General features: G+C 36.3%; 1 protein-coding gene across 4 annotated transcripts in view; it reads left to right on the top strand.

Annotated features, from left to right (window-relative positions):
* The window catches only part of Tbc1d5 (TBC1 domain family member 5), a 452807-nt gene that overhangs the window by 32462 nt on the left and 408028 nt on the right, over positions 1 to 12317 (top strand). For 3 of the 4 annotated variants that reach the window (XR_005974648.1, XM_041656299.1, XM_041656296.1), the window contains exons 2-3: positions 7909 to 7970; positions 9179 to 9241. The gene's annotated coding sequence lies outside the window, so the exon portion shown is untranslated. The remainder of the gene's footprint in view (positions 1 to 7908; positions 7971 to 9178; positions 9242 to 12317) is intronic. The other variant, XM_041656297.1, reaches the window with a different exon arrangement.

Genomic DNA, 12317 nt, shown 5'->3' with positions numbered 1-12317 from the left:
AGTATCTGTATTTCTTCAAACAGTCTGTTCAAGGTATCTATGTTTGAATCAGATAACAGTATGTCGTCCATGTAATGGTATACTATAGATTTGGGAAATTTCTTGCATATTATTTGCAATGGTTGGTTCACAAAATATTGGCACAGGGAGGGGCTATTTAGCATACCCTGGGGGAGGAAGGCCCAGTGGTACCTCCTCGAAGGTTGAGAATTGTTATAAGTAGGCACTGTGAAGGCAAATTTTTCTCTATCTTCTTTTTGCAAAGGTATAGTGAAAAACAATCCTTTAAATCAATAACTATGAGAGGACATCCTTTTGGTAATAAAGAGGGCAAAGGAATTCCAGATTGCAGAGGGCCCATAGGTTGAATAACCTTGTTGATGGCCCTGAGATCTGTCATCATTCTCCATTTACCTGATTTTTTCTTAACCACAAATACAGGAGAATTCCAAGGGCTGGTAGATTCTTCTATATGTCCAGCATCTAATTGTTCTTGTACCAGCTGTTCTAAAGCCTGTAACTTTTCCTCAGCTAAAGGCCATTGCTTTGTCCATATTGGTTTCTCAGTCAACCATTTTAGAGGCAAGGCTGTTGGTATCTCTGAAGGGACATCAATTGCTTGTTCTTGCACAGCCCTAATGGCCGGTTTTCTCCGTTTGTAATATCTTTTAATATTGTTTTCAGAAATATAGGCTCTAGAAGTAGCAGGAATGTTAATTTGGGTATTCCATTGTTGTAATAGGTCACGACCCCATAAATTCATTGCAATATTGGCTACATATGGCCTTAATTTTCCTATTTGTCCCTCAGGCCCTGTACATTTCCACCCATCTCGTGCTCTGCCTTACTCGAGATAGGGTTCCAATTCCCAGGAGCTGAACATTTACATTCTGAAGAGGCCAATATGGATGCCAAGATTCTGGGGTAATGATACTTACATCAGCACCTGTGTCCAGCAGGCCAGTAATAAAAATGCCATTTACACACACTCTCAGCTTAGGTCTTTGATCATTTATAGAAGTTTGCCAAAACACACGTAACTCATCTTTCTGATTACTAGTGCTTGTAACAGTAGGCATGTGGCTTCCTAATTGTCCTGACGAGGCAAGTTCTCTGCAGAAAATGGAAATTACTGAACCATGTTTGCCATGGGGACCTGTGAGGCCCCCCCCTCACGTTTCCCGTCTGTATCAGATTGCCTTGTCTATCTCTTGTAGACCTGCATTCATTCGTCCAATGCCTGCCTTTTCCACATCTTCTTCATAAACCTGAAGGCTGAGTCCGTCTATTTCTGTTATTTCTAGAAGATGCATTATTATTATTTCTGAAAATCCGTTGTTTACAATTCCTTTTCATATGACCCAGTTTGCCACAATTAAAACATTTGGTATTCTGGTATCTCCTTTTACCGTTGGAAATTGCTTCTTCTACCCATGCTTCAGTGGCATAGTCAAATGTGTCAACATTTAGTGTATGCAAGACCCATTCTTCCAAGGACGCTGATCTGAACTTTAAAGGCCCCAAGATCTTTTTGCATTCCACATTTGCATTTTCGTAAGCCAAAGACTCAATTATTATACGTCTTGCTTCTGGGTCAGATATCCCTATTTGTACAGCCTTAGTTAACCTTTGTAAAAAGTCACTAAAGGGTTCTCTCTGACCCTGTTTAACTGTGACAAATGATTCCATTCTCTGTCCTTGGTCTTGTACTCTGTCCCAAGCCCTTAAGGCTGCTGTAGTACACATGGAGAGTATGTTTTCATCCAAGTTAGCTTGTTCCTGAGGGTCGGAAAAGAGCCCTTCACCTAGAATTTTATCTAGGGAAATGTCAATTCCCTTCGCCTTTTCCTGCTGCTCTAAAAGTCTAGCCTCTTGCCTGAATAAGCATTTCCATTTTAATTGCGGTCCACTCTCAAGTACCGCGGAGCTCAGCTGGATCCAGTCCAAGGGGGTTGCTCTGCTTGTTGTGGCCCAAGATTTTAGCATCTCTTTAACAAAAGAGGCGTGCATCCCAAACGTCATGACGGCCTGTTTAATTTCTTTGACATCATTCATATGGACAGGCTCCAATGTATCTTCCTTGATGACCCTAGGGTTTCTGGAACCAATCACCTTTTCTGTTGTTATTACTGGAAAGGCATGTAGAGCTGTAGGTAGAGCTTTGTGGAAATTGTCCCGGAGGGGTTTATCCACAGATGTAGTTAAAATTTGCCTTTCTACCCTTTGCTCTTCTTCATCAGAATTTAGAAATTCCTCAGTCTTGACTTTCAATTCTATTCACCATTGCTTTTTGTAATGTCTGAATCTCCTGTCCAGAATTATGTTCCAGAGCCTTCATTGAGGATTCTAAAGTATGAAATTTGTCCATTAGAGATAACTTGTCATCTTTGGACATAATTTTTATGGCATAAACCGTGCCTTCTTGTATTGATAATCTTTCCGCCAATCTGTCATAAGCTTTAGACAAAATTTGATTTTCACATTCAGCAGTTTTGATTCTCTCAGTTAATGTTTCAGTTCCTACAGAAAGGGACTGCTGGAACTTACGATCTAATTTAGCTGTTCCTTCTTCCATAGTAATGAATTTTCCCTTAACATCAGCCTGTACCTTTTCTAGATTTTGCTCAGTTAACCGAGTCATGTTAAACAAAGATCTGTTTTCTTCCTGGAGAACTTCAAACTGATTCTTGAGAATATTGTTGTTATTCTCAATAATTTTTAAACGTTCAACCTCTGCCTTAAGAGATTTGATCATTTTCCTATTATCAAACCAGATAGTGCTAAGGAAAATTAAGAATCCCAGAAATATCCATAGATGTGGGGTAATAGACACCTCTTGTAAGATCTCCCAAATGGTGCACTCAAAAAAGCTGTTGAAATCTGAAATTGTCACGTTCTCAAGACATTATTTATAAAAGAAAAAAAAATTCTTTTACCTGTAATGACTGGTTCCTGCCAGTGGTGGCAAAAGAGTCCAGTTGAGTTCACGTGGCCTAAATCTGAAATAAATGACTCAAAAACAAAATTGAAACAGACACCAGACTGATAAGTAGCAATTGGGCTAGAAAGGGAATAAAGAAAAGCCAGCATAGTAAACAAATCAAAGGGATGCCGGTGTTTTTTGTGCAGGGGCTCGCAGGGCTGCTGTCACGTGACCCGAGCGCTGGCGGAGGTGGGAGGGGAACAGAGAGTGATCACGCTGTTACAGAGGTGCTGCAGATTTCAAACCCGGGGAGTGCTAGCTCTCCAGTCCCGCTTGATTCTCTAGCAAGCAGCAGAGAAAATCGAGTCGCTCAGAATCTCAGCTGCTTCCGCGCGCCCAGAGAGACCACCGCAGCGGCTCGGGGTGGTGGGCCTCAAGAGACTCCGATTTGGGCCGGGTCTAGGCAAAGCCCCATGGGGAGGGTGCCAAATGTATCGGCGTAAATAAATGCAATGCAGATACTAAAGAATATTCACACTTTAATGATAAACTTACAGAACCGAAGTTCCCGCATGGCACAGGAGGTAGGAAGGAAAAAGGGCCGAGCCGCCTCTCTGCGCGCCCATTTATTGGCAGGCATTCGCCCGAGGCAAACCCCGCCCCCTAAAGGGGCTGTCTTAACCCTACAATTGAAAGCATAGTTTTTACAGTGGACTGTGAAATATTTCTTTTACTTAAATATTTTTTAGATTAATTTTTGTTGTAAATTTTTTGATTATAATAGTTCAGTCAGTAACCATACAGGATGTTAAATTCAGTCTCTTAAGGACTCTAGAAACTTTATTTGTAAACTATGCCTAGAGCTCTTGTTGACTAGCATTTTTTTAATGAACTTCACTTGACTATAGCAAATTTACAAATGTTATTGAGTAGTGAAATTGAGTTTAGTGCCATCTCTTAGAACACAAGGATTAATTTTAACATAAAATAAAACATTGACAGTAAAATGAAGTGGAAATGGTATATAACCTTACCTTTTCTTTTTTCTTTTATTTTTTAAAACAATCTTTTTTTAAAAAAAATTTCACACATTTTTAAAGTGACATAAAAATAACTATTTCAAATGTAGTCTAATTAAAAGTTATAATAACTATTCTTTATTTCTTTGAATTTAAATTATATCAAATTAAGTAACAGATTTAAATTGCATTTATAATTATATGGCAGTTTATACTTTTTAAATAAAAAGCATTTACCAAAAATTATCCTAAGTTTAGGAAGCCTAATTTAAATTGAAAAACTTTAAATAACCTTTAGTTAATGATTTTTATTTATACTTGTTAGGAGGAACTTAAAACCAAAAATAATAACCTATATATCTTTACATATAAATGTCAATCTAATCAAAGGATGACTGAAAATTAATGACTTTATTTACAAAAAGGTGTTAGAATTTTAGATCTAATTTTTTGTTAAAAGATTTTATATAAATTATAAGAATGACTTAATTGTAAAATTCATAATGATGTTTAAATTCAGAATATTTAATTTATTATAATTTCAGTTCAGATATATAATTAGGAACAGTTATGATTTTAACTATATAGAATTTGAAATAAGTTACATAACCTTTTAAGATAATTTTTATAATTAGGTGAGAACAAGGCATGAACTATTTCCACTTGATTTTCTTGCTAATATTTACAGCTTAACACTAGTGTTAGTTCTTAATTGCTTAGAAAAAAGAAGATAAAATTAGCAGATATTCTGTAAATAATATATAGTAAATTCTAAGAATTAACCATTGAAAAATAAACGTTTCTTGGAATGTATGAGAAGTACCTAAGCTGGTGGTGGTTCAGCCCTGAAATTCTGGGTACTTGGATGGGGGAAGCACGAGGTTCAGAAGTTGAAGGCTAGCCTGGCCAATTAAATAAAAATTTTTAAAAACTAAAATAAAAATGAAAGACAATAAGAGAAAAATAAAAACAGGCTGGGGATATAGCTCAGTTGTAGAATGCTTTGCCCAGCATGTGTGAGGCTCATGGTACATTCTCTCCCATGATCCCCAAGCTCCCAATTTACTCAGGAAATCTTGTCTTTTTCTACTTCCCTTGTAGACTAGACTGATAGAGTTTTAATGTTTCATTTGTACAGTATGTGTTAGATAATCGTATACACATTTGTATGAGTAAACAGAAATGTACATATACTGCAGTGTGTGTGATGGCCAGAAGACAAAGTTGGGTCTAGGGCCTCATGAGAGACGTGGCCTATCATTGGTTTTCCCTTCTGCCGACTCTGCATGAGCAGACTTCTGAAGGTTTTCCTGCCTTTACCTTCTGTCTTCCTCTTGGCGTGCTGCTTGTTTGGCTCTTAAGTGATTCTAGGGATTTGAATTCATGTCTTTGTGCTTTAATGGTCAGAAGTTTTTTTCATGAACTATCTTCCCAGCATCATATAATGTTTTACTTTATAAAATTGCATGCTAAAATTAACTTTGATTTAATAAAATAGCATAGTTTTTGTAGTAGGGACACGATATTCCCACCGTGAGAGGAAACCTTTAACTCTTGAAATTTTGTCTTTAATAACTTTCATTACTAAGTCCACTTGACCCTGTTATTTTTCCTCTAGAGTACATTCAGGAAAGGAAATGCTAGCCTGTGTGTTTGGTAGAGTAATTGTAACAAATATAATCTGGAAACTGATAGTTACCCATATATTTTCATAGATCATTTCTTGTCTTCTTTTCCTTCTCAGACCATTCATATATATCTTTAATTAGTCTGGAAAAATTTATACCATTGTCTATTTGAATATTGTATATACTTTCTTTTCTCTTTTGTATTCTTTAATAATAATGAAATAATTATATTTCTTTTAAAACATTTTTTAATTTTATGGGTGTTTTGCCTGCATGTCTGTATTGTTACCACTTGCATTCATGCATGGTACCCACAGATGTCAGAAGAGGATATTGGAATCAGCCTTTGATTATTCACTTCTGGACTTTGGTTGTTTAATTATTATTTGGTTGTTGTTATTCTTTTTCTTTGGAAGGGGTGTGACTTAGTTTTTAAGGTCACTGTTTGAGTTTATTAGGTCATAGATAAGAAAAAGCACATTGTGTTCTGGTGGAAGTGAGATCTGTTGAAAACTGAGAACTGGATATCAGACTGAAGAATAATTGGTATTTAGAAGGAAACATTTAAAATGATACAGAAAATATCTTGTTTAGGTAGAAGCTCTGCCTCAGCCACCCTCTTCCCTCTCTAAACCCTACCCCTCAGAACGCCTACCAAGAGGTTGGCTCCTCCCCCTGAGATGCTCAAGACCATGCCTACAGGGTATTTAAGACCCAGACCCTAGACCTACCATGGGATTTCTCTCCCCACCCCTGCCAGATCACCTTGGTGTTGCTTTGTTCTGTTTACTAAAACCTGGTCTTATTAATTCAACTGGATTTGGCTTATTGCGTTAGTGGAGAAGTAGAGAACTCCCCCACCCCCAACTGGGGTTCAAAAAATACTTATCAACCTAATTTTAGGAACTGATTGGTGTTTACTGAATTTTGTTCTTGAGTTCTGCATTAGTCAGGGCTCTCTATAAGAACAAAATTTACACACACACACACACACACACACACACACACACACGTATATGGGATTTATCAGAATAATTTACAAGCTGTGGTCCAGCTAGTCCAACAATGACTCTCTACCAACGGAAGGTTCAAGAATCCAGTTCACCAGCTGATGTTCGGCATATGCCATAATCCTGAAGTAGGCTCAGTTGCCAGTGAAGGCATGGACTCCCCAGTGAGAAAGAGAAGAAGCAGGCAAAGACAGCAAGCAAGCTTTCTTCTTCCATGGCCTTCATATAGGCTGCCAGCAGAAGGTGTGGCCCAGATTAAAAGTGGGTCTTCCCACCTCAGAAGATCTGAATTAGAAGTGGATCTTCCTACTTCAAATGATTTAATTAAGGAAAAAAAATCCCTCACAGTATACCCTGCCTTTTGGTTTTTAGTTCATTTCAAATATAGCCAGTTTGACAAGCGAGGATAGCTATCACAAGTGCTTCTAATAGTTTTTAAATTATTTTTAATCGTGTGTGTGTATATGTGCCTGTGAGTGGGGGTTCTCAAAAGGCCAGGGGTCCTTGGAGTTGGAGTTGTGTAGGTGTTTGTGAACTGCCTGTTTTGTATGCTGAGAATGAACTTGTATTCCTCTGGAAGAGCTGTGCCCTTCTTAACCACTGAACCGTCTCTTCAGTGCTCAAGTAATTTTTGTAATAATAAATATTGTTTCAGAAAATTTTTGATAGTGTAAAAGGAAAAATATAAAACATTAAAAGCTGTATATATATTATATGATAGAATGTTTTGGAATTTTGAAAAATTTTTTGATAGCTGAATAATTAAAACCATTTTATCACCATTTTATTCTTTCTAGTACTGTTTCTAAAAATGTTTATATCTTCAGTGTTAGCTAAGTGAAGAACATAGATCCAACACAGTCCTGAAGTTTTATAGACAAATCAGAAAGATTTCAAGGATGCTGTATATGGAGTACATGAGAAATTTTAGAAAATGTTTAGTGAAGACTATATTTGTCTCCCTAGTAGTTTGACCCCTTTATGCTAATTAGGTTGTGACTAAATTCAGTTTGTAACAGTTAGGTGATCTCATTGTGTACTTTTCAAGACTTTGAGGTTCTCAGATGTAAGGACACTTTAGATGTCAGTCAGTTGCTTTGTTTTTGTAAGGTTTTGTCATCACAATCTGAAATCCTGCAAATTGTTACAGCTTGTGTGTCAGCTCCAATAGAGGAAGCTCTGCTTTGAGGCTGAATTTCTAAAACTTGACGCAGTTTGTCTACTGCGGTCCACTCCCCCCTATTTTGTGGACTCATAGATACGGATTGTATGTGAGTGAAGTGCTGTCAGTCCACACTAAGGCTTTTCTTATTGCTGTCCCACTGCAGAGAGGTTCTGATGGCTGGGTGAAGAGAGGAAAACGGCAGAAAGGTTGAAGCACTGTGATACTGTAAGTATTCGTTTGAAAAAGAAGTTTAAGAATATTTCATGTCCATTTGTTTCAGGGAAAATATGTTAAAGATACATGCAAAATATAGAGGTGGATATTATAATCATCTTAATAATTTATAAGGCCTAGTCCCGTGTTGCTTTTAAAAATTGAAAATGTGTTCTCATGTATTAAGATGAGGAATTTTCCAATAGCATTGAAAAATATTTCTAATTCTAACAAGGATTGATATATTCTATGTACATTTGCTTATTTAAAACTATCAGAATCCAGAAAGTCATTGTAGTTTTATAGGTTGTGATTTGTTTGGGTGGCTTATTGTTTAGGTTATTTTGTAGAATTATTTATTTGCTGATTTATTTATGTATTTCATTATTTATTTATTTGATTATTTAGTAAATTATTTATCTGATGAATTATTAATACATCTTCATGACATGTTTTAAATTATTTATAACTTAATTTTGAGTTTATTGCTTTTAGACGCTGCATTGTTCCTGACTAGTTTTGATTTTTTTCTTTGTGGTTCTTGAAAATTAAAGTATTAGCTCTAAGGCAGAGAGTACATTCATTCCAGTGCCATGAACTTCTTTTTATTTTTACTCTGTTGGTAATTTATGTCAGTGATAAGATTTTAGCTATGTTTCATCATTTAGAATTAACTTTTACCTTTTAGGTGATAAAGTGTCAGGGTATTGTGTATATGGTCATTGTGAATCACTTGCTGATTAATGATAGTGTTTCATATGTAAACAAAACTGTAACTTGACATTATTTTTTGTCTCTCTGAAGGCAGGTCTGCGTTTCTTGTTTTGAAATAAATGATGGAATTATTTAATTTTACTGACAAGTCTGTTTTACCCCTGGAATACTTTTGGCAAAGTTCATAGAATTGAATTGCAACTTAGATTTGGATCCCTTCTTTGCTTAAAGTTGAGTATATGGACATTTGGAAAACAGCAAGATACTTATATAAATTTTCTATCTCCCATAATGACATTTATTTACTTCATCTTACAAATAATTCTAATAAGTTGGATTTGTTTCTGTTATTAAACAATGAATATCATTTCTTCTTCTGATCGTGTTTCATAATGGTAATTATCAGAGTTTTCCTTTAGTAGTTGATGAGTATGTAAGTAGTCACTTGAACAAAGGCGTACCATGTCTGCAGCATGGTTTTCATTTCCTCACTATGCTTGTTACAGTTTTTACACTTGGAAAGAAGCTGCCCTGTATCTCTAAAGTTGAGAACACTGTGACTCCTCTAGGTAGGTTCTATTACAGAACTGTAGATTATGCACATATATCCAAACTCTTCCCTCAAAAGATTCCATATATTAATATTTAATTAAAATGCTGCAGTAATATCTTTTTATGCTTGTCTTGAAAAATGTTCTTCAGTGATTTATGAAACATGTATTTAGAAGTGTGTATATCAGACATATCTGGCTTTTCTACTCTATAGAAAAGAGCTTCATATACTGTTGGATATGGAATTCCATTTTAAAATGATCTTTAATATACTTGTGGTCTTTTGAAGAAAAATGTTGCATTCTCCTGTAGCATGATTAATAAAAACCCAGAGATAGATATTAGGGTTCAACCTGAAGGTCAGAAAAGCAAAATAGCCAGGCACTGGCTCTTACCTCTGTCTTAGTCTGAAATGCGATCCTGCCTCCAGGAATCTCAGAATGAGACTGTGCCTGAGAGCTGTCTCCTCCCGTTTTATATTTCTCTCTAGGGCTGGGATTAAAGATGTGCACCACGAACTCCTGGTTTCTGTGACAAATTAATGTGACTACTGGGATTAAAGATGTGTGTCACCACTACCTGGTGTGCAAGGCTGACCAATGTGGCTGTTTTACTCTCTGATCTTCAGGCAAACTTTATTTATGAAAATACAATTGAAATATCACTGCTTTCTGCATTTCTGAATAAAGTGTGTTAGCAGTCATGGTATTCTACTGAAGGTACATTATTATTAACACCTATTGATAGAATACTAACTGAATTGTACAAGTGATCATTCCTTTGATGATACACATGCATATATAATTACTGAAGCACAGGCATCTGGGAATTTATTCTGACAGTAAGATAATTTTAAGAACTTGTGTTTGAGCTGGTGGTGGTGGCACATGCCTTTAATCCCAGCACTTGTGAGGCAGAGGTAGGCGCATCTCTGTGTGTTTGAGGCCAATCTGGTCTACAGAACAAGTTCTAGGACAGCTAGAGTTGGTGCACAGAGAAACCTTGTCTTGAAAAAAACCACCAAAGAGCTTGTGTTTGAAAAGAGATATTAATATAGCCTATTATAGATAGTTTTATTCAGTTCTTACCATATATAAATATGGTAAATACTCAGTATATTTTAATTAGATTTCATGACTTTCCCAATGAAGTAACACTGTGATTGTAATTTTCATTCTTTTTTTTTTATTTTAAGGATGAGGAAATAGAGAGTTAGAGATGTTAAGTAGCTTTTTATTGTCATAGAGCTGAAAGTAAGTGGGGGGCATTGGGATTAGGAATCATTTAGTTAGCTCAAGGGGGCCTTTCTATACCTATTATTTTTATATAGAGAGAGATAGTATAATACAGTATTTAGCTGGAGATTGTTCTAATTTATTTAGTAATATTTTTTTTACAGGTTTAGCTTGTTCAGTTTGTGTTACACCCAATTATCTTTTATGAATGGTAGACAAATAACTTTAACTACTTGTATTTTCTGATTGGATATTTTTAATGCATAGAATTGAACAAAGCTGCATACTTGTATCTCTGAGATCTTATGTATTTACCTGCCAGATAATCAATACAAAGATCACATCTTTGACAGTTAACCTCAAGGCATGCCCAGGACTCTGTTCCAGTATGATTTGTCCATAAGAATACTATAATATTGTTAGGACTAGACACATTTTTAAAAGGATGATTGGTGGTTAGGTTTTTACATACATGGCCACATACTATTAAATCAAGCCTTAATACAGGACACAAGCATTTTAACATGTTCACAAACAGGACAAAGTAATCATTTCAGCTTCTAACACAGCTACTTATTTTAGAGACAGGGTTCCACTATCTAGCCCGGGCTGGCCTGGGACTTCTTATCCTCCTGTCTTAGCCTCTTAAGTGGTGGGATCAAAGACATACACTACCATGTCCAGTTCAGTACAGTTTTTAAATCACATGTAATTATTTAAACGACTCTTGGGAGTCTCAGAGAGTAAAAAAAAGGTGTCAGTTGTATGAGGCTTATGGGAAAGGGTTTCTCTAACTCTATTTGCTATCTTCAAACAGGGAGATCTCCATCCTGGTTCTTAAATAGGTACACCAAATCCATTAGACAACAGATGAATTCAACAACAACAGTTTGGGTGTGGATTGGTGTGAATGCCATAGCAAGCAGGGTAGGGTAATTCAAAGTTGTAATTATTTAGATAATATTATATCATGAAATCCTAGTTCACTTAGTGATATGAAATATTACCATTGCTATGATGACTATGAATTTGTTATCTTATCTAAGACAGTTTTGAAGCCGTTATTGGCCAGGATAGGCAACTGTCGAGTGGAGCCTTCCTGGGTTCTGATAGCCTGTATACTGCCTATTGAGCAGCACTTTCACTTGATATAAAATATCTTTAAAGTTGTCTTTTTTTCCTAAACAATTTTATTATGGGCCACTATTTATCTTTTGTTTGTTTTACCTCAGCCAATGTGGTTGGTGGCTGTCTTTTGGGAAAGGCTACCGCTGTACTGCTGTTGGCACCTATTTACCTTTGCTTTAGCTCATTCAGTTGTGCCTTATATAACTAATATAGAAGCGAGGAATACTTTATGTCATAGCTAAGTTTACATTTGTTGATTTTTTTTCATTACTTAAAAAAGTTTTTGCTCATATGCCTCCTCTTCTCTGAGTCTTCTCAGTTCGTCAATCCCCACCTGATTCATGTTCTTTTTCAAAAACCAAGAAAATTAAAGAAAACACAAAACAAAAGCCAATAAGCTGTAACAAAAAAGTATACATAAAAACATGAAATCCATTTTGTATTGATCACTTCTTTGCATGAGGCCTGCTCTGGAGTGTGGTTGATATAACCAGTGACATTCTGTTGGAGGAAACTGATTTTCCCTCTATGAGCTTCTTGGTTAGAGGTGGGACTTTGTGCCCACTCCTTTCCCATTCTGCTGGCCCTTGTCTGGGGAGACTGTGCAGGTCTTGTGTGTGCTGTGACAGCCTCTGTACTCACATGTGCATCAGTCCTGTTGTGTATGGAAGATGCTATTTTCTTGGAATCCTTTGCCACCTCTGCTTCTTACAATCCTTCTGCCTCCTCT

This window comes from Microtus oregoni, unplaced genomic scaffold, assembly GCF_018167655.1.
Source record: "Microtus oregoni isolate MIOR12 unplaced genomic scaffold, Mior012 000007F_ref0000211, whole genome shotgun sequence".
Lineage (NCBI taxonomy): Eukaryota > Metazoa > Chordata > Mammalia > Rodentia > Cricetidae > Microtus > Microtus oregoni.
The sequence above is the reverse complement of the archived record's forward strand: the minus strand, read 5'-3'. Positions and strand labels throughout refer to the sequence as shown.